General features: G+C 42.6%; 1 pseudogene; it reads right to left on the reverse strand.

Annotated features, from left to right (window-relative positions):
- Window positions 1–6,369: 6,369 nt before the first annotated feature.
- On the reverse strand, window positions 6,370–6,911 carry LOC117355418 (annotated as a pseudogene).
- Window positions 6,912–22,226: the final 15,315 nt, after the last annotated feature.

The following is a 22,226-nucleotide window of genomic DNA, read 5'->3' on the forward strand; positions in this document are numbered from 1 at the left end:
AGCAGCAGAAGAAGTGTGCGCCTCCTCCACTAGCGCTACCCGCGACTCGAGCTCCCCCGTGCGCCTCGTGGTTTCAGTGAGCAGGGACTCTAGCGATGTCAGCTGCCCCGACAGGCCCTCAAAACGCGAATCCAGCGTGAGGACCACCGATGCTGAGAGGGCTTCAATATGCGCTTCGGAGAGAGGCAGCGCAGAACCCGAGTCCGCGGTCGCCATCTTGGTGTCAGGTTTAGGAGGCCAGGATTCCTTATCTTTGTCTTTGCGCGTGGTCCATCCGCTCATGGCAGGGCTAGTGAGGTGTACGAACCGGTCCATGCACTGATATCAGCCCCGAGAAGAAAAGCAGAGAACGATTGCAGGCTAGATGAGGCGGGAAGGATTGTGGGGCCCAGGAGCTCGAGCTAGGGACGTCCTGCTCGGCTCAACACATCACGTGACTCCACCTCTCTGAGTTATAAGAACATAAGAATTACCGCTGCTGGGTTAGACGAGTGGTCCATCATGCCCTGCAATCCGCTCCCGCGGTGGCCCCCAGGTCAAGGACCTAAGTCCTAACTGAGTCTAGCCTTACCTACATACATTCTGGTCTAGCAGGAACTTGTCTAACTTTGTCTTGAATCCCTGGAGGGTGTTTTCCCCTACGATAGCCTCCGGAAGAGTGTTCCAGTTTTCCACCACTCTCTGGGTAAATAAGAACTTCCTTATGGAATCTATCCCCTTTTAACTTTAGAGAGTGCCCTCTCGTTCTCCCTACCTTGGAGAGAGTGAACAGTCTGTCTTTATCTACTAAGTCTATTCCTTTCATTATCTTGAACGTTTCAAAGGAGAAGAGGCCTAGTTTCTATAATCTCTTGCTGTATGACAACTCCTCCAGTCCCTTAACCATGTTAGTCGGTCTTCTCTGGATCCTTTCGAGTAGTACCGTGTCCTTCTTCATGTACAGCGACCAATGCTGTATGCAGTATTCCAGGTGGGGTCGCACCATGGCCCGGTACAGTAGCATGATAACCTTCTCCGATCTGTTCGTGATCCCCTTCTTAATCATTCCAAGCATTCTGTTCACCCTTTTTGCCGCCGCCGTGCATTGCGCGGACGGCTTCATTGACTTGTCGACCAGTACTCTCAAGTCTCTTTCCTGGGGGGTCTCTCCGAGTACTGCACCAGACATCCTGTATTCATATACAAGATTTTTGTTACCGACATGCATCACCTTACATTTATCCATGTTAAACTTCATTTGCCATATTGCGGCCCATTTCTCGAGCGTGTTTATGTCCTGTTGCAGGTCTTCTCAATCCTCATGTGTCTTCACTACTCTGAATAACTTTGTATTGTCTGCAAATTTAATCACCTCGCTCATCGTTCCAATTTCCAGGTCGTTTATAAATATATTGAAGAGCACCGAACCCTGCGGCATGCCATTGGTGACTCTTTTCCAGTTTGAGTATTGTCAATTTGCCCCCACCCTCTGTTTTCTATCCGCCAACCAGTTTTTGATCCACGTGAGTATTTCACCTTCAATCCCATGGCTCGCAATTTTTCAAAGTAGTCGTTCATGCGGGACCTTGTCAAACACCTTCTGAAAATCCAGATATACAATGTCGACCTGCCTGTCTGTTAACTCCCTCGAAGAAGTGCAGCAAGTTTGTCAAGCAAGATCTTCCTTTGCTGAAGCCATGCTGGATAGTCCTCATCAGATTGTGTCCATCAAGGTGGTCATCGATGCGGTCCTTTATCAGCGCCTCTACCATTTTTCCCGGTACCGAGGTCAGATTCAACAGCCTGTAGTTTCCTGCATCTCCCTTCGAACCTTTCTTGAAGAACGGTGTAACATTCGCCACTTTCTAGTCTTTCAGAATCCTTCCTGATTTGATCGACAGATTGGTTATTAGTTGAACAGTTCAGCTATAACCCCTTTCAGTTCTTTGATTACCCTCAGATGGATGCCATCCGGTCCAGGGGATTTTTCTTTTTTAAGCCTGTCATTCTGCCTGCAGACCTCTTTTAAACTGACCGTCAACCCAGTCAGTTTCATGTCATCGTTTCCTAGGTCAGCTTCCAGTATGTTGCGTATATCCTCTTCTATAAACAAAGACGCAAAAAATGTGTTTAGTTTGTCGGCAATGGCTTTGTCCTCTTTTAGCACTCCCTTTATTCCATGGTCATCCAAAGGCCCCACCGCTTCCTTTGCGGGTCATTTCCCCTTAATGTATCGAATGAATGGCTTGAAGTTTTTTACCTCCTTGGCAATTTTTTCCTTGTAGTCCCTTTTGGCAACCTGCGTTGATCTTGATTGTGCTTTTTCCAGTTTTCACCCGTTTTTGACCTTTTCCATACTTTAAAAGAAATCTTCTTGTCTCTGATCGCTTCTTTCACCGCTACAGTGAGCCATGCCGGTCATATTTACTTTCCCTGTCTACCCCCTCCATAACCAGATCTTCATTCATCGTTTCAAATGTATTTCACATCTCCAGAAGTAGTAGGGTAAAATGCAGAGCTCAGCTGTGGGCATGACCAGCCAGTGGCGTACCAAGGGGGGGGGGGCGGTCCGCCCCGGGTACCAAGCCCTGAGGGGGTGCTCCCGGTCCGGTCCAGTTACCCCCCCCTGCGCCGGGTGTCGTGTCTGGAAACAGCCTGCAGCAAGATCGCGATGCCAGAGATCTTTGCCTGCTTCGACTGTTTCCTCCGCCACGGTCCTGCCCCTCCTCTGATGTCAGAGGAGGGGCGGGACCGCGGCGGAGGAAACAGCCGAAGCAGGCAAAAATCTCTGGCATCGCGCGATCTTGTTGCAGGCTGTTTCCCCAGGGCAGTAGCGTACCAAGGGGGGCGAGGGGGAGGTCCATCCCGGGTGCCGCCTTAGGGGGGGGGTGCACAGCTGGCCCGGTCCCTATCGCGCTCCTACCCTCCCAGCGAAAGCAGCATCGGCGCCATTATCGAAAAAGGTAATGGCGCCAGGCCTTGGAGCACCAAGGCAGACCGCTTCTCCCCCCTCCCAGCCGAAACCCCGCTGACCATCCTATCTCTCTCCCCCCCCCCAAGTGAACCTTTCTGACCCTCCCAGCGAAAGCAGCAAACCTCCCTCCAGTAGCGTCGGCTTTATCCTCCCTCTGCCACATCACTGATGACGTCATCAGTAACGCGGCAGAGGGAGGAGAAAGCCGCGAAGGAGGTTTGCTGCTCTCGCTGGGAAGGTCGGAAAGGTTCACGGGGGGGGGGGAGATAGGAGGGTCAGCGGGGGTTCGGCTGGGAGGGGGGAGAAGCGGACTGCCTCGGTGCTCCATTACCTTCTTCGGGCAGCAGCAGCGTTTACAATTCGCTGCTGTTGCCGGCTTCAGGCCTTGTTCTCTGCCGGGTCCTGCCTACTTCCAGTTTTCATGAAGACAGGACCCGACAGAGAGGAAGGCCTAAAGCGGGCAACATCAGTGAATTGTGAATGCTGCTGCTGCCCGATGAAGTTCAGGACATCAGGACATCGGGGAAGGAGCAGGGAGAAATCGGCTGCTGGCTTGGGGGTGAGGGTAGGGAAAGAATCGTGGAAGTGGAGAAATCGGCACGATGGCTTTGTGCAGGCTAGGGGGAGAGAGAAAGAAAGGAAAAAATAAAGAGGGGGGGCCAGGGGGAGAGAGAAAGAAAGGCAGAAAGAAAGAGGGGGACCAAGGGGAGAGAAAGAAAGGCAGAAATAAAGAGGGGGACCAAGGGGAGAGAAAGAAAGGCAGAAATAAAGAGGGGGTCAAGGGGGAGAGAAAGAAAGGCAGAAAGAAAGAGGAGGGCCAGGGGGAGAGAGAAAGAAAGGCAGAAAGAAAGAGGGGGACCAAGGGGAGAGAAAGAAAGGCAGAAATAAAGAGGGGGGTCAAGGGGGAGAGAAAGAAAGGCAGAAAGAAAGAGGGGGGCCAGGAGGAGAGAGAAAGAAAGGCAGAAATAAAGAGGGGAGCCAGGGGGAGAGAGAAAGAAGAAGGATCAGAAGAAGGACCAGAGACTCATGAAATCACCAGACAAAAAAGTAGGAAAAATGATTTTATTTTCAACTTAGTGATCAAAATGTGTCCGTTTTGAAAATTTATATCTGCTGTCTATATTTTGCACTATGGCCCCCTTTTACTAAACCGCAATAGAGTTTTTTAGCGCAGGGAGCCTATGAGCGTCGAGAGCAGCGTGGGGCATTCAGCGCAGCTCCCTACGCTAAAAACCGCTATCGCAGTTTAGTAAAAAGGGAGGGGGAATATTTGTCTATTTTTGTATAGTTGTTACTGAGGTGACATTGCATAAAGTCATCTGCCTTGACCTCTTTGAAAACCCGCGGAATATAAATGATAATTAACATTTTCTCTGCGTACAGCGTGCTTTGTGTTTTTAAAATTTTATTGTTGGTAGATCATTTTGACTTGGCCACAAAGGTAAGGGGGAGGGAGGGAGGGGAACTGCTGAAAGACATCTAATAATCCTTGCAGGCTTGACTGCAGGGAATTATTTTTGTAAAATCATGTTTTGTTATGTGACTGGCATTATCTAGACTTTAATTTCTATGAATGAATAGAATGAAAATGATATAAAATTACTTGCTTGTTTTTATGTGCGTGCGCTGAAGGAAAGTGGAGAGAGAGTGGGCTGAGGATGCTGAAGGGAAATGGGGAAGAGAGTGGGGAGAAGACGCTGATTTATAAATTGACAATTGTACAGAATATTGTTTCTTTTTATACTTTAATATAAACAATTCAAGGCTTGTGTGGATGGAATCAGGTGGTTTGCGGGGATGGGGACCGAGCTTACGGGGATTAGTCCAATAAAATTGTATTTTTTTATATCTCATTATTTGTTTTATTTTTATTTGTTAATTTATAAAGTGGTGATTGTTATGTATCAGTTTTTTCAAATTTACATCTACTGTCTTTATATTTTGCACTGTTTTAGAGGACATGTGTTACTGTTTTTTGTGGTGTTGCATTGTATCCAGGGTCTGGTTTCTTGGCGGATCAGTTTAACTTTTGTCTACATATTTCTATTTTTAGTTTGTGATTATTCCATTTTGGGCGAGGGTGTATCTCTGTTCTGTGTGTATGAAAAAGACATAGTTTTCAGTTGGCATTGACTACAGGACCAATTGACTGTGCGGGATCTGGCTTGTTTAGTTTTACAATGTATGTGTTGGTGTTCTAGTGCTCACTGCAGTGTTTAAGATGCAGCCTTTTCCTAGGTACACTCTTGTGGTGCGATATGTAGATTGGTACTAAAAATCATATTTTTCATATAGATGGGGGGTGTCAAAAAATGATGGGCCCTGGGTGCCACATACCCTAAGTACGCCACTGCCTGCAACTACTCCATATGTACTTCTAATGTCATGACAATTTAGACATAATTTATGTTTTGTTATGTTTGGAATAATGGTTACATATATGAGGTTCAATAAAAGAAAATTTTCACTGCCTGTTTCTATTCTGACCATTTATTCCATTTCATGGTTATTGCAAAAAAAAAAAAAAAAAATTTTTACATGGGGGGGGGGGGGGGGGTGTCAAAAAATGATGGGCCCCGGGTGCCACATACCCTAGGTACGCCACTGTGACCAGCAGTAATAGTTTGTGAGTGAGTCTCGGACTAATTTTTCTTTTTGTCTTTTTATGTATACCATTGTCTGGTTCTGTTTTTACAATGAGCTGGATAGTTTTTAGTTTAAAATTTTTATTGGGTATGGGTTGGTGGGACTGAGCTCTGAAATTGTGGTAAAGGCGGATAGCGCAGCAGGTTTTAAGAAAGGTTTGGATCATTTCCTGGAGGAAAATTCCATAGTCTGTTATTGAGAAAGACATGGGAGAAGCCACTGCTTGCCCTGGATCAGTAGCACAGAATGCTGCTACTCCTTGGGTTTTGGACAGGTACTAGGGACCTGGATTGGCCACCATCAGAACGGACTACTGGGCTTGACGGACCATTGTTCTGACCCAGTAAGGCTATTATGTTCAGGAAATCAAATTAGCTTTTATCCATGTTCTGTGTAGTAGCAATTTTAGTTTTAAGATCAGCTCTAGTTCAAATGTTATGTTTAAGCCATTAACCTCTTCCCCTTTTAGAAAACCATAACGTGTTTTTTTAGCACTGGCCGCGGCAGTAATAGCGCTGACGCTCATAGAATTCCTATGAGTATTGGAGCTGTTACTGCCACGACCAGTGCTAAAAACTGCACTACGGTTTTGTAAAAGAAGGGATAATTGTTCTACTGTTATGCATGCTAGGATAGATATCATTATAGGAAATAGAATATATCATATCCCCATAGAAGGAAAGATTAAAGGAATCTTATCTGATTCCTATTTCTTTTCTGCCATCAAATTCTTATTTACCAATTCTTCGCTCCAACTTTAATGTATGTTCTTTTTTTTTTTTTTAGAAAGTGAAGTTTTTTATTGGTTTTGCACAGTCACTTTACTCCTGCATCTTTTCAATGCTTTCCTCCTTATATTTGCCCTTCTCCTTGCCAACTTGGCGAGATTTGGCTTTGCGTTCTAGGATCTTCTTACGATCCTTGTCCAGTTTTAACCTGGTGATCACCACCTTACTGGGGTGAATACCAACATGGACTGTGGTACCATTGGCTTTCTCACGCTGTACACGTTCAATGTAGATGACATACTTTTTTCTGTATACTTAGACTACTTTGCCGATCTGCTGACCTTTATAATGTCCTCGAACGACCTGGACTTCATCATCCTTTCGAATGGGCATAGAGCGGACATTGTATTTCTGTCTTAGCTCCTTAGATAAAGGGGAGGACATAATCTTCCTACGAACATGAGATGGAGCATTGAAGTGCCTTTTACGGTTCTTGCTGCGGTCAGAGGTAACAAATGGACTGAACTTCATGATGGCCAGGCGCTCAGTCCGCTATGGCCGCCGGAAAAGAGGCCCGCAGCGCTCTTCCCTTAATGTATGTTCTTGTCGGCAACATGTCTTATCTTTTTAGGGATCTTATCAGCAGTGCTCAGTTGGGCTTAACACTAATAACAGAGACAGATTATAAACAGTTGAGGACCCACTGTTATCTTGATCTATGTCCTTCTGGCTATAAAATCTCACATGCACCTAGATTAGATTGTAAAAGGAGTGGTTTACTTATTATAATCAAGAAAGTTTTGAATTTATCTTTTAAGGGCTCTTTACAACTACCTAATATATAATTTGTCTGATAAAGCTTATGAATTTATTATGGGCCAGGATATTGACAGACTATTCAGTCTGACCTTTTTGAGTTTCTTTCTCAGTATGTTTAACTTTTATATAAATTAAAATAATGGGTGAGATGAATTCACATTTGGAAAATTCTTCAGAACCAAATGTTTCAAGTTTTATTGTTTTGTTTTGTTCTATCATCTATACCTTGAAGTTCATAGGCCAGGTTATTCACATGTGAAAGGATATCACCTAAAAATCATAGCATACCATCACCTGAAAATCATAGCATACCATCACTGAATACCATAGGCTTCTCTTTAGTTAATGATACTAAGGGTGGTATATCAAATTTTTAAATAAACCTGAAACTAAGGTGCGCTAGTGGTTTTAGTGCACGCTAAGTGCGTGCTACAATACCGCACGCACTAAATGCTAACGCCTCCATAGAGCTTGCGTTAGTATTTTTCGTTTAGTGCATGCTAATCTTTAGCACGTGCTAAAAACGCTAGCGCACCTTAGTAAAAGTAGCCCTAAGTGCACCTCTGATCCATGACTGAACCATTTTCTTTTACAGAAGAAATATAAATGCTTCAACCATTAAATTATTACATGAAACTGGAAAAAATAAAGCTCCCTCTGTCAGAGATTAGTGCAAATAAGAGTACAAGATCCTTTATCTGAAATTCCAAAAACTGAAAAGCTCAGACAAATGAAATTTTATGCAAACTGGAAGTAGTCAATTTCCTCAGCATGACACACGCTGAAACCATCGCAGGTGCCTACGTTTCTCCTGATCTCTGCACAATTCAGGTTGAAGGGCTGGAAAGTAAACAGCAGATTCCAGGGTGGCAGTGAGAAGCAGAAAAGGTCAGAGGGCTGGAAAATGGCAAAGAGAGATGCAGGTTCCACTCAGAGAAGTGAGAAGAAAAGGAAGCATTTATCTCTATCAATAGCACAGAGAGTTGAGGTATTGAAGAAGCTTGATCATGGTGTGTCTGTACAACAACTGACTGAAGAATATGGTATGGGAACAACAACCAAATATGACTTAAAGAAACAGAAAGATAAGTTGTTTGAATTTTACAGTGAGAGTGATGACCAGAAATTAATGAAAAATAAAAAGAAAAGACATTGCATAAGGCAAAAAATGAAGATTTAGATCATTTGCTGATTGAGTGAGTATGGCAAAAAAGGTGAACATAAGAACATAACCAATGCCTCTGCTGGGTCAGACCTGAGGTCCATCGTGCCCAGCAGTCTGCTCACGCGGCGGCCCAATAGGTCCAGGACCTTTGCAGTAATCCTCTATTTATACCCCTCTATCCCCTTTTCCAGCAGGAAATTGTCCAATCCTTTCTTGAACCTCAGTACTGTACTTTGCCCTATTACGCTCTCTGGAAGCGCATTCCAGGTGTCCACCACATGTTGGGTAAAGAAGAACTTCCTAGCATTCGTTTTAAATCTGTCCCCTTTCAACTTTTCTGAATGTCCTCTTGTTCTTTTATTATTCAAAAGTTTGAAGAATCTGTCCCTCTCTACTCTCTCTATGCCCTTCATGATCTTATAAGTCTCTATCATATCCCCTCTAAGTCTCCTCTTCTCCAGGGAAAAGAGACCCAGTTTCTCCAATCTCTCAACGTATGAAAGGTTTTCCATCCCCATTATCAGACGCGTCGCTCTCCTCTGAACCCTCTCGAATAACGCCATGTCCTACTTAAGGTACGGCGATCAATATTAGATGCGGACGCACCATCGCCTGATACAATGGCAGGATAACTTCTTTCGTTCTGGTTGTAATACCCTTCTTGATTATGCCTAGCATTCTGTTTGCCTTCTTAGCGGCCGCTGCGCACTGTGCCATCGGCTTCATTGTCATATCCACCATTACCCCCAAGTCCCTTTTTTGGGTACTCTCATTTAATAACATCCCTCCCATCATATAGTTGTACCTCGGGTTTCTGTTTCCCACATGTAATACTTTACATTTCTCAACTTTGAACATCTGCCATCTCGTCGCCCATTCCCCTAGTTTGTTCAAGTCATAAGAACATAAGCATAAGAACATAAGCAATGCCCCTGCTGGGTCAGACCAGGGGTCCATCGTGCCTGGCAGTCCGCTCCCGCAGCAGCCCCCCAGGTCCATGACCTGTAAGTGCTCCTAACCTACAACTTCCATACCCTGTTCGCCTAATGTCCAGTGAAGTAACCCCCTATCTGTACCCTGCTATCCCCTTTGCTTCCAGGAAGTCATCCAGTCCCTTTTTGAACCCTATTATTGTACTCTGTCTTATCACCTCTCCTGGAAGCGAGTTCACCCATTGAGTGAAGAAGAACTTCCTTGCATTCATTTTGAATCTGTCTCCTCTCAGTTTTTCTGATTGACCTCTTGTTTTTGTTGTCTCCGCTAGTCTAAAGAATCTGTCCCTCTCTACCTTCTCTATGCCTTTCATGATTTTATAAGTCTCTATCATGCCCCTCTCAGTCTCTGCTTTTCCAGGGTAAAGAGTCCCAGTTTGTCCAACCGTTTGGCATATGAAAGGTTCTCCATGCCCTTTATCATCCTTGTTGCTCTTCTCTGGACTCTCTCGAGAATTGCCATGTCCTTCTTAAGGTATGGCGACCAGTATTGGACGCAGTATTCCAGGTGTGGGCGCACCATTGCTCGATACAGTGGCAGGGTGACTTCCTTTGTTCTGGTAGTGATACATTTTTTGATAATGCCCAACATTCTGCTCGCTTTCTTTGAGGCCGCTGCACATTGCGCCGCCGGCTTCATTGATTTGTCCACCAATACCCCCAGGTCTTTTTCTAGGTTGCCTTCCCCCAGTACTCTCCCTCCTATCGTATCATTGGGTTCCCCTTCCCTATGAGCAAGACCTTACTTTTCTCCACATTGAAGCTCATCTGCCATTTTTTAGCCCACTCACCCAATTTGTCCAGGTCGCTCTGCAGTTCTTTGCATTCCTCAACAGTTTTGACCCTGCTGGAGAGTTTTGTGTCATCCGCGAACTTGATAACTTCGCACTTCGTCCCTGTTTCCAAATCATTAATGAATATATTGAACAGCAGCGGTCCCAGCACTGACCCCTGTGGAACACCACTCGTGACACCTATCCAGTCAGAGCAGTGCCCCTTTACTCCTACCCTCTGCTTCCTGTCCACCAGCCAATTTTTGATCCATCTGTGTACGTCCCTTTCCACCCCATGGCTCCACAGTTTCCTCAGCAGGCGTTCATGGGGTACCTTGTCGAAGGCTTTCTGGAAATCCAGATATACGATGTCTATGGGGTCACCTTGGTCCAATTGCTTACTTATCCCCTCAAAGAAATGCAGTAGATTCATCTGGCGTGATCGTTCTTTACAGAAACCATGCTGGCTTGTTCTCATCAGATTATTTTTTTCTATATGCTCATTGATACCTTCCCTGATCAGTGATTCGGCCATCTTCCCCGGAACTGAGGTTAAGCTCACAGGTCTATAGCACCTCTCGATCCTTTTTTGAAGATCGGTGTAACATTCGCTATCCTCTAGTCCTCCGGGATTACCCCTGTTTTCAAGGATAGGTTGCAAATATGCCGCAGTCCTCCGGGATTACCCCTGTTTTCAAGGATAGATTGCAAATATGTCTCGTCTCTGAGCTCTTTCAGTATTCTCAGGTGGATCCCGTCTGGGCCCGGAGATTTGTCAGTTTTTAATCTATCTGCCTGAGAACATCTTCGAGACTTGCCTCCATGCATGATAATTTTCCCTCTTGATCCCCCTTGAAGATTTTTTCCGGTTCCAGCACATTGGATGTGTCTTCTTTTGTAAAGACCGACGAGAAGAACTTGTTTAGTCTACCAGCCACCTCTTTTTCCTCTTTCACCACTCCCTTCCTGTCACTCTCATCCAGAGGTCCCACCTCCTCCCTCGCTGGCTGCTTCCCTTTCATGTTTCGGAAAAATGGTTTGAAATTTCTTGCTTCCTTAGCTAGTCGCTCCTCGTACTCTTTCTTGGCTTTTTTGACCACTCGGTGACAATCTTTTTGATGCTTCCTGTGCTCCTTCCAGTTTCCTTCAGTTTTGTCTTTTTTCCACTTCCGAAATGATTTTTTCTTGTCTCCTATCACTTTCTTTACTTCATTGGTTATCATGCAGGGTCTTTCGTCTGATTCTTTTTGCATCCTTTCCTAAATCTGGGTATATACAGGTTTTGCGCCTCGTTTACCGTGTCCTTGAATAGGGACTAGGCTTGCTCCACAGTCCAAGCTTCCTTGGAGCTGTTTCTGAGCTTCTTCCTCACCATTTGTCTCATGGCATCATAGTTCCCTTTCTTGAAGTTAAACGTTGTTGTCTTGATTCTCTTTCCCTTGGGAAATCCTACTTCCACTTTGAACTGAACCATGTTGTGGTCACTGTTTCCTAACGGTCCCACTACTTCCACTCCCCTTGCAGGTCCTTTCAGCCCGTTGAGAATCGCTGACCCTCTCGTTGGTGCCTTGACAAGTTGCTCCATGAAACAGTCCTGAACAGCTTCCAGGAATTCCGTTTCCCTCTTACATTTTGAATTTCCAAGATACCAGTCTATTTCAGGATAGTTGAAATCTCCCATAACTATGGTGTTAGGGTTCTTGCATTCCCTCCTCAGTTCCGCTACCATTTCAGTATCCTTTGCTTCAGTTTGCCCAGGTGGATGGTAGAACAGTCTCATCTTTATCTCGGTTCCATTTCTTCCTGGTATTTTGACCCAAAATGACTCCAGTAGGTCATTTGTCGCTGCTGTGTCCACACTGGTCAAGTGAATGGTGTCCCTTATGTATAGTGCTATTCCTCCTCCTTTCTGGTAAGTCTTGTCTTTTTGGTAGAGTTTGTACCCTATCAGTACTATGTCCCATTTGTTTTCATCATTCCACCATGTTTCCGTGATCCCTATGATGTCTAGTCTCTCACTGTTGGCCAAAACTTCTAATTCCCTCATTTTGTTCTTTAGGATCCTTGCATTAGTGTACGTGCAGTTTAAGTCCTGACATTTTCCCTTCTTCGCTATTTTCCCTTGTGTTTCATTCTTCATTTTGTCCCCATGGTGACCTGCCAACTCCTGAATATTGTCTCTTATGTCTTCCCTTTGTGGTATGTTCCCATTGCCTTCCCCTTGTGTTTTCCTATTGTCCTCCTCTTGTTCCTCCTCATCGTCCAGTTCCATTTTGACTTCCCCTTGCAGTATGTTCATCCTGTCTTCCTCTCACTTCTTCTTTCTCCTTTGTTTTTCATAGCCTTTTGCTTGCCACATGTGTCTTCCCAGCAATCTTCCCCCTCAGTACCCTCACTGGATACTGTTTCCCGAACCGTCGATACCAGGTCGACTGTCGGCTTTCCCCTCCTGCTTAGTTTAAAGCTTGCTTTATCGCTCTTCTGACGTTATTTGCTAGTTGTCTAGTTCCTGCCGTACTAATTCTAGATCCCAATAACCAAGACAACAATTCAAATAAATAGTAGTTTATAATATCTTGTTAAAGTAATGTATAGGAGAAGCTCTAAATGAATCAATTGGGAGTTGATAATACATTTTAAAATTGTGGTTGTGTTTCTGTCACTGAACTGGGAAAAGTAAGTGAGAGAAACAAAATGATGGTGTACCTAGGGAAACATTTAGGCCCTGATTCTATAAAAGGAATGGAAAAAAATATATCATCCCACATTATATACTGAGTTAGGCACCTAATTTAAACTTTTTTAATTGGTTAATCGGCACTGATTTTTTTTTGTAGAACAGTTTATTTGACAAACTCTTGCTATTTCTATAAAAGGAAATTTGTATCTGCTCTAATGTGATAGCATGATAAATAGTGACTGTATATGCGTGAAGTGTCTGAGCCTTGTAGAAATATCAGCCGAGATGAATTTTTATTAGCAAGCTCTTCATGAAGGGAGTTTATAGGTTTGGATAAGTGTGATAAAACTTTGTTTGTGAGGCAAAAATATTGAAAATTTCAGTATAATTTTCACCCAGGGATGATATCTGGCAAACCCTGGTGCTTAGCCAGTATTTAATACCAGAAACAGTCTAAGGGTTGAAAAGCAGGGAATAAAACCAACGAAAGAGATACCCCCCTCCCACCCTCCCCTGGATGTGTGTGTGATAAAATAATGAAAAATAAAATAAAAGACAACTATAACGTAGCCACAAAAGACGTCAATGGACCCCAAACTAATTTGAATAATTATTATGCTCCAGCATGTCAGCATTAATCTTTTCATACTTATAAGCATATATTTGCCCACCAAAAAGTGAAACTAAGGCGATCCCAATTTTTCCAATTGTGAGTAACCATTTGCATGTCTATCCCGGTCATAATAAGGAAAAGCCGACCTTTATATTGATCCAATGGGGATTTAAGATGCAATATCATCCCACATATGACTACATCATATGTCAATGGAATCGATGACTCCAGTATGGTATTAATCTGTTCCCATATTGACCTCCAAAAGTTAGGTATCAAAGGACAATAGAACAACAAATGATCCAGTGTTTTTTTAATAATTCCTAATATTCTGTTTGCTTTCTTAGCCACTGCTGCACACCGAGCAGAGGGTTTCAGCATATCATCATCAATGACACCTAGATCCTTTTTCTCGTTGGTGACTCCTAATGAGAAACCTTGCATCACAAAGCCATAGTTCAGTTTTTTCTTTTCCACATGCATCACTTTGTACTTCCATTAAATGTTATCTGTCATTTGGATGCTCAGTCCCTGTCTCATAAGGTCCTCCTGCAATTTTTCATAATCCTCTTGTGATTTAACAACCTTGAATAACTTTTTGTTACTGAGACACTTCATCATTGCATCATTTCATCACCTGACATTTCAACACTGTGGAAGTTTCATCAGGCAATACTTCAACAAATATTCATGCTATATGAATTCAGATTAAATGCATGGAAAACTTGTGACAAATGGGAGGGGGTATGCCAGCAAACATCTGCACCTGTTTTTTTCTGCCTAAATATGAGTCTGAACATTTTACACATAAAAATTTGCAAGACTCATATTTAGACTCAAACAGTGTTTTCAGCACCTTATTCTGCCACTTCTTCACACGATACCTCATCACTGCATTTATTCATGGGACAATTCATCATGTATTCTTGCTAAATGCATCAAATTATATGCACAGAAAATATGCAGCAAATGGGGGAGCATGCCAGTAATCATGACTTCTTTGAGCACATGTCTCAAGGAAACCAAAAATGCCAGCACACACTGGAACATTTCTTCTGTGCCTAAATATGAGCCTTGCTAAACACATATGAAGTCATTCACCCCTGGTTTTCTTTCTTGTTTAATCTACTCAGGTTTCCAAGATGCAACCTCTTCTCTGGTCCTCACTCCAGTCCCATCCTCCTCAACTGAACCATGTGATATGTGTCATATAATTGCCAGCTGGTGATGAACTGTCATAGTTTGGTCTTTTATCAACTTAGTGAGCACATTTATATGCCTAAATATGAGCCTTGTGAAAATTTTACATGTAAGAAATTTTAGCAAGCTCATATTTAGATCTAAAAGAACAGGTGCGGACGTATGCTGGCAATTTCCAACTCCCCCCCCACCCCTCATTTGCCACAAGTTCCCCATGCGTATAACTTAAATACATTTAGCTTTAATTTGGGATTAAGTGACTAACCCCCTCTTTTAGTAAGGTGTGCTAACCGATTAGCGCATGCTAATCAGATTAGTGCACGCTAAACGCTAACGCATCCATAGACTAACATGCACACGTTAGTGTTTAGCAAGCGCTAAATTGATTAGTGTAAATGAGGGCCTAAGTGATGAAATGTCACCAAAACCCTCAGGCATTTTAGCACTTGGTCATTTCTTCTATACCCAGTTCAGGATAAGGGCCAGAATAGCCTTGAGAAGAGGCATCAGGAAGAATCCTGATATCAAAACCTCAGCCAGAGGGAGAATACAAAGAGGAGCAAATTCTGGAGTAGAGAAACATCCATTTTCGAGCAGGATGTCCAAATATATATTTTTTAAAAAATTGCCTACTTGGACATCTTGGCCACCAAAACGTCTAGACTGCCAGAATGTCTAAAGTTATTTGCCATTGCACAAAAACTTCCAAGTTAGAAATATCCAAATCGGCACCATTTAGACCTGGGAGGGGTCAACATTTTAATGGCCTTGCCAGATAGACATGCCAACAGAGCAGTGGAGCACCTTAGAGCAGTGTTTCTCAACTCGGTCCTGGAGTACCCCCTTGCCAGTCAGGTTTTCAAGATATCCACAATGAATATGCATGAAATAAATTTGCATATAATAGGGGCAGTGTATGAAAATCAAGTTTATGTAAATTCAATGTGGATATTCTGAAAACCTGACTGGCATGAGGGTACGCCAGGACCGAGAGTTGAGAAACACTGCCTTAGAGGGCATTGCTGTGAACTTCACATAAAGGGTGCCAGATGTACATCTCACCATCACCCCCTTATAATTTATGCTGAGACCTCCAAAAATCCCCCCAATCTTACTATACACACCTATCTACCACCCCAATAGCCTTTATAGCTGCAGGTGACACTTATATGGCAGTAGAGCAGAGCTTTGGTGGGCTCACACTTTCCACCATGAATGTAATGGTTAGTGGCTTATGGGCCGGACTCCTCCTCTCTATGGTTCACTTGCCCACCCACTAGATTACTTAAGACACCCGTGTGCAGCTCTACTAGGCTTTCCCATACCAAGTGTTGCTGTTCTAGAGACAGGTATATACTTTTCCATTCAGATTTTATGGGGATGGGATGTGGTCAGTGACCATTGGGGGAATTTTGGGGGTCATTACTTAATACTTCCAGTGGTCATTTAGTCAGTTTGGGTCCCTTTTTGGCACTTAGATGCTTCTAAAACAGGTCTAGGCAAAAATGTCTTAAACTCTGTCTAGAATGTCTTGCAAAAGGTTTGATTATCACTGCAAAATGCCCAAGTCTAACCCACCCTAAAGTCCACTGAAAATATGTTCATAATGCACTTCTTACACACTGCTTTTAGACTTAGACATTCTCAAGGATGAGCTCCCCAAACGACGTCCAAATTTCTAGTTTCAAAAATCAGCACTAAAATGTTTTGATGAGCAAAACGTCCAAGTGCCGACTTAGACAGTTTGGGGGACATTTTTGTGTTTTGATTATACCCCTAAAAATCTGTTACCTAGATTTGCAGGTGGCCAAAGCCATCTGAATTGGCAAATTTTTTGTCAGGCTTGCATACTGAAATATAATTATAGGCATTCAGCATGAACATGTCCAACAAAGGCTTTTGGTCAGTATTGTTTTAAAAAATCCAGCTGTAAACATAACTGTGGAACTTTCTAAATCTGACTACTGAAGTGAATGCCTCTGCATCAATCTGACAAGGTTTGAGACTAGTAGAATTCTGCACCACCTAGCAAAGCCAGACTTAGCACAGCCCCTATACAATTTGAAAAGACATTACAGATGATTGTAAGGTCTCTGATCGTCATATTGAATCAACACAGAGTCTAATGTCAGGATGCTTTTTAATCGTTCTGGAAAGTGTCTTCATGGCAACATTTCAAATTGTGTTTTTCCTTTCATCTACAGGCTGCTTAAAAGTTGACAGGGATAATTTCCATCCTTTACTCTTTTCTGCCTTTAAACACGCCTTGCTTTCTTCCACCATTATTGAAATTTATTTATTGGAATTCCCTAAATATTCTGTTTCAATAATATCCTTTAAGGATACTCCATACCAAACCATGTGCTTCTGGTGACTGTCAGCTTCTCTCCCCCACCCCATCTTAGTTTAAAAGCTGCTCTGGATCCTTGTCTCCTTTTTAAATGTTAGCACCAACAACCTGGTTCCATCCCGATTAAGGTGGAGTCCATCCTTTCAGAATAGGCTCCCCCTTTCCCAGAATGTTTCCCAGTTCCTAACAAATCTAATTTCCTCATCACTGTTCCATCAAATCAACCATGAATTAAAACTTTTGAGCTTTGCCTGCCTTTTGGGACCTTTGTGTGGAATGGGGGGCATTTCCAAAAATGCTATCCTGAAGGACCTGAATTTCAGCTTTCTACCTAAGAGCCTAAATTTGATTTCAGAATCTCCCTTTCATATTTTCCAATGTCATTGGTTCCCACATCTACCAAGACAGTCGGCTCCTCTCTAGCATTTAAAATCCCATCTAGGTGACGCATATGGTCTACCAACTTCACACCAGTCAGGAAAGTGACCAGGCGATGCTCACATCCACCAGCCACCCAGCTAACTATGTGCCTAATATTCGAATCACTAAGTATAACAGTTGTCCTAATCCTTGAGCATCATTTACTAAACCTAGAGCAGTATGCACCAAAAATGGTTATTAAGACTGTGCAGGTTGCTGTGGGCCGATTTATGGACTGATTTCAAAATGGCGATCGATGTTCAAACGGCTTCCCATGCAAATTAGTTTTGTGGAGGTCTGCTATAATACCATCCAATCGATCATTTAGAAAATGACTCTCACGCATGTGCAGAGCTGGCAGGGGAAGCCTGAACAGCTGAGCAGCAGGGGAAGCCCCAAATTAGTCTCCTGCCACTCAACTGTTTGGGGCAGGAAGATGTTTTTATTTTTTTTTTTAATAACACAGATGTGCATGTGTTGCACATGTACAATACCTGTCACCATTAAAAAAAATGCAACCACCTCCAATGATGGCTGCCCCCTTCAATAACGTCCCCACCCAAAAAAAAATGTGTCAGGAGGGATGCCCACTCCCAAATGTCATGCTCCCCCGATGTTGCAAACCGCCTTCCCTTCCCTACCATAATCAACAGGGGGGATGCCCACTCCCTCTGCCACCATGAACCCCACCCCATGGAACCAATCCCCCCCAATGCCTTCCCCATTCCTCCTGATAATTTTTTTTCCCAAAGTGCAATATGTTGCTATGTTATCTGTAACCCACCTAGAACTCTAATTAATGAGGATTTGGCAGGATATAAGATTGCATATAATATAACAACAACATATTCCCCTCCTTGTGAAACCTGTCTTTGCAAGCAGAAAATGCTTCGAATGTCCTCATACATATATGGGTTGAAATACACTAGTGTGCTATTTCTGCGACTGGACTATGATTTGACACTATTTTGATAAGATTTTGGAGGATAACAAAGGTATTTCACTTTGTCAGTTTTCATTTAGCAGAATTAAAATTTGTTAGGTCTGCTATTTTTTAAAATAGTGGGGTTTTTTGTATATTTGTATTGAATTTTCAAACTACAATTGTGCAACAAGTAATTCATATCCTATATAATAAAACGCTAGCCGCGCATGCGCACTCAGACCTGCGTGATCTGTAATCCCTGATCCGTGATCTGTAGGACCGTGGCCAGAGTGCGTATGCGGCGGCTAGACAAAGCGGGAGAAACAGATTCGAGAGCTGTGGCCGACTCACGATGGGAGGATGCGCCGCAGCAAAGTGCTGCACAGGTACTGGATGGGGAGAGACATATCGCTTCTGCACCGGTACAAACATCCCTCCAGCGTTGGCAGTCGCTGCACGTTAAACAGGCTGATTCGGGCTTTCTCCTGCAGTTGAGTCCCTCTGCCGCTTCACTGATGACGTCATCAATGACGCGACAGAGAGACTCAACGGCAGAAGAAAGCCGAAGCAGCCTGTTTAGCGTGCTGCAGCTGCCAATGCTGGAGGGAGGTTTGATATTAAAGTCATCTTGCTGGGAGGGTCGCAGAGTCAGCGGGGGTTGGGCTGGGAGGGGAGAGAAGTGTCTGCCTCGAGTGCTTCAGGCAGCAGCAGCGTTTACAATTCGCTGCTGTTGCTGGCTTCAGGCCTTCCTCTCTGGCCGGTCCTGCCTACTTCCTGTTTCATGAAGACAGGACCGGCCAGAGAGAAAGACCTGAAGCCAGCAACAGCAATGAATTGTGAATGCTGCTGCTGACCAATGAAGTAGTTAAATGAGGAAAGGGAGCAGAGGGGGAGAGAATGGCTTGGAGGGAAGGAGGAAGGTATGCCAGACCAAGGCAAAAGGAAGGAGGAGATGGAGAGAGGCCATATGGGACAGAGAGAGAGGGCGGACACTGGATGGAAAGAGAAGAGAGGGCAGTGAATGGAAGGGGCAACATAGAGGGTGAACAGTATTCTAGCACCCGTTAATGTAACGGGCTTAATGACTAGTATATATAATATTACAAGAAAAGCACAATAAACTTTCAGACATTAATGTACAATTATATTTTCCCCCACCCTCCCACCTAATATTTAAATAAAATAAAAACCTGCAAGAATCTATCCATAAATAACCTTAATCAAATTCCAATGCAACTTCCTTCCCTTCCCCCCCACCCACCCTTGATGTGTATGTTTACAGGTCAATTCAATAAAATCAGTTATCATTCCTTACAAAATTTAGCCAATGGCTCCCAAACATCCATAAAATTCCTGTAACAACCCTGCTGTATGGCCATGAAACGTTCCATTTTAAAAATATAACAGAAGGATTCCCACCAGAATGTATAATTTAACCTATCCCAGTTCTTCCAATTTTTTTTAAGTAAGCTGCATGGCAACCCCTGACATTATAAGGAGAAGTTTATTATTCTGAGCAGATATTTGACTTTTAGCTCTCATTAAATAGTGTTTTGATCCACTTGACTATGCCTGTGTTGTTTTATTAGTTCATTTACCTTAAGATTCATATGCTAGCTTTGTAATCCAACCAGAATGCTATGATTGGTGAAATATAAAATCAGAAAAAATTGTGTGTACTTGTAGCTAGTGTATGTAGCACTATGCAAGGGTATTGGGAGGGATTTCTGGGGACAGGTAAGGGAGAAAAGAAAATATATGCATACTTTGGCATTTCCAAATATATATATATATATATATATATATGTTGTTTTTGTGAATATATATATATTTTCACAAAATATATATATATATTCACAAAAACAACATGTGCAAATCTATGCTTGTGCATTTCCTAAGTCAATATTTTCAAAGGAAAATCTTTCCCTTTGAAAAGTGATTTAAAGTCTGCAGATAAAAAAAAATACCCTCCGGCTTCTCATATTGAAGATTTATAGAAGGTTTGCTTCACATTTATGCATGTAAATTTCCCACATTATCAACAGTGAATGACAGTCTTCAACTTGACATCAGTTTCTCCACTGTGAGAAGTAGAACTATCATTAAATCATTGAATCTTGTTGAAAAGAGTCAAATTTCTACTTGGTATATATATCAAAAGATTAGTTCATATACAGGCTGCCATTGGACTAGATTATGGGTCATTAAGGAATGCCCTGTTGTCTGGATTACTCAATATTGTTAATTTGTTTCTGACATGTTAGAATTTATAAACCATCATTTTTGTGGATCTCTTTTCCTTTTTTGTGGACTTGCAGAAAGCTAACCATTGACATATTCGTTTATATTTTCTTTTTCTTCTTTTATTGTTATTCCTAGCATAGATGATTGTTCCATACCTGATGTATATCTTGCACTTGAACACTTGAAGATATCAATAATGTAAACTAGTTTATCGCATGCATACTAGATTCTTATAAAAATGACATAGGAGGATACATGCAATACAAACAAGTGGAAGGATATTTTTGATAGGACGTCCAAGTCCAACTTTGGACATTTTGAGAGAAAAAATAAAAAAATTGGGTGGATTTTTGAATCCGTAAGACGTTTATCTTTTTCCCCCCTAAATAACCTAGCTAGACATTTTGTCCAGTTAAACATCCATCTATCTTTTCTTTTCTTTTTTTTTTTAAATGGTTCAGCTAGAATTTTTTTGTCCAGCTACATGTCAAATTTTTTTTTTTTGCCATTTTCAAAAAAAAAAAAAAAAAGTCCAAATTAGAAATGTCCAAAACAAGTCATTTGCATATAGGAGGGTCCAGCATTTGTAATGGACTAGCCACACAGACATGCCAGCCAGAGCTGTGAACTTCACATTAATGGTGCCAGGTACACATTATATTGTGATCTCTCCAAGACTCCCTAAAACTACTGTACCCAGCTGTCTACCACCCTATGGGGTACCCCAGGAGGCGCTCAGGTGTCTTTCAACTGTCACTTATATGGCAGTACAGCCATACCCAGTTATATGCTTTCAGGTGTCACTTATATGGCAGTACAGTGGAGTTTTGGTAGGCTTACACTTTCCATCACAAGTGTACTAGTTAGAATGGCATATAGGCTGGGTCCCCTTCTCTGCAATCCACTGCACTGCCCACCAGGCTACTCCAGAGACCTGCTTGCAGCTCTACTAGGACTGGCTATTGTATCTGCAGATGTCATAGAGACAGATATGTGCTGTTTCATAGAGATATTTGGGGGTGGATGGTGGGTGGGAGAGGGTCAGTGACCACTGGTTAGGGTCCAAAAGAACCAAAAGTAGGAAAAACTGTGAATTGAAGTTTTCCCCATGAATTTGAATGTGCTTGATCAGAAAATATATATATCCTGAGGTCCCTCAAAGCCACTGATTATATCAAGCTCTGTTTTTCCTTAAATTTGCTATTATTTTTTGCTTAATGGAGCAAATGTCTTGGTTTTATAGCTTTAACTTATGTTTTCACACTCAGCAATGATACACTGATAAAAATACTTTTTATGTCAAGTCTGATTTAATGAAAAAGAACAATAAATCAGTAAGAAGTAACACTACAGAGTCTCCAATATGCTTATTATAACAAGTGGAATTGGATTCCTTAGAACCCCATTAGTACAGTGTTACAACCACAAAAGAAAAGTGCCAAGAAAAGTGTGGAATAACTTGTAACTTGGTTGGGCTGAGAACTTTTCAGTGGCCCTGCATAGTAGGTCTGTATTCCAATTAATATTTTAATCATGTGATTTAAGGTATGTTATTTTCCCCCCACTGCAGCTCCTTATGACTCTGGACAAGTCACTTAACTCTACATTACCCAGAACCAGAAAAATTTTGGAATGAGGTAATCCCACATTTATGTTATAATATATTGACCCTCTCACTTCTTTAAATAAGTGGCACTACAGCTGTAGATGTTCTAGAA

The sequence above is a fragment of the Geotrypetes seraphini genome, chromosome 2, assembly GCF_902459505.1.
Source record: "Geotrypetes seraphini chromosome 2, aGeoSer1.1, whole genome shotgun sequence".
In the NCBI taxonomy this organism is placed as follows: Eukaryota; Metazoa; Chordata; class Amphibia; order Gymnophiona; family Dermophiidae; genus Geotrypetes; species Geotrypetes seraphini.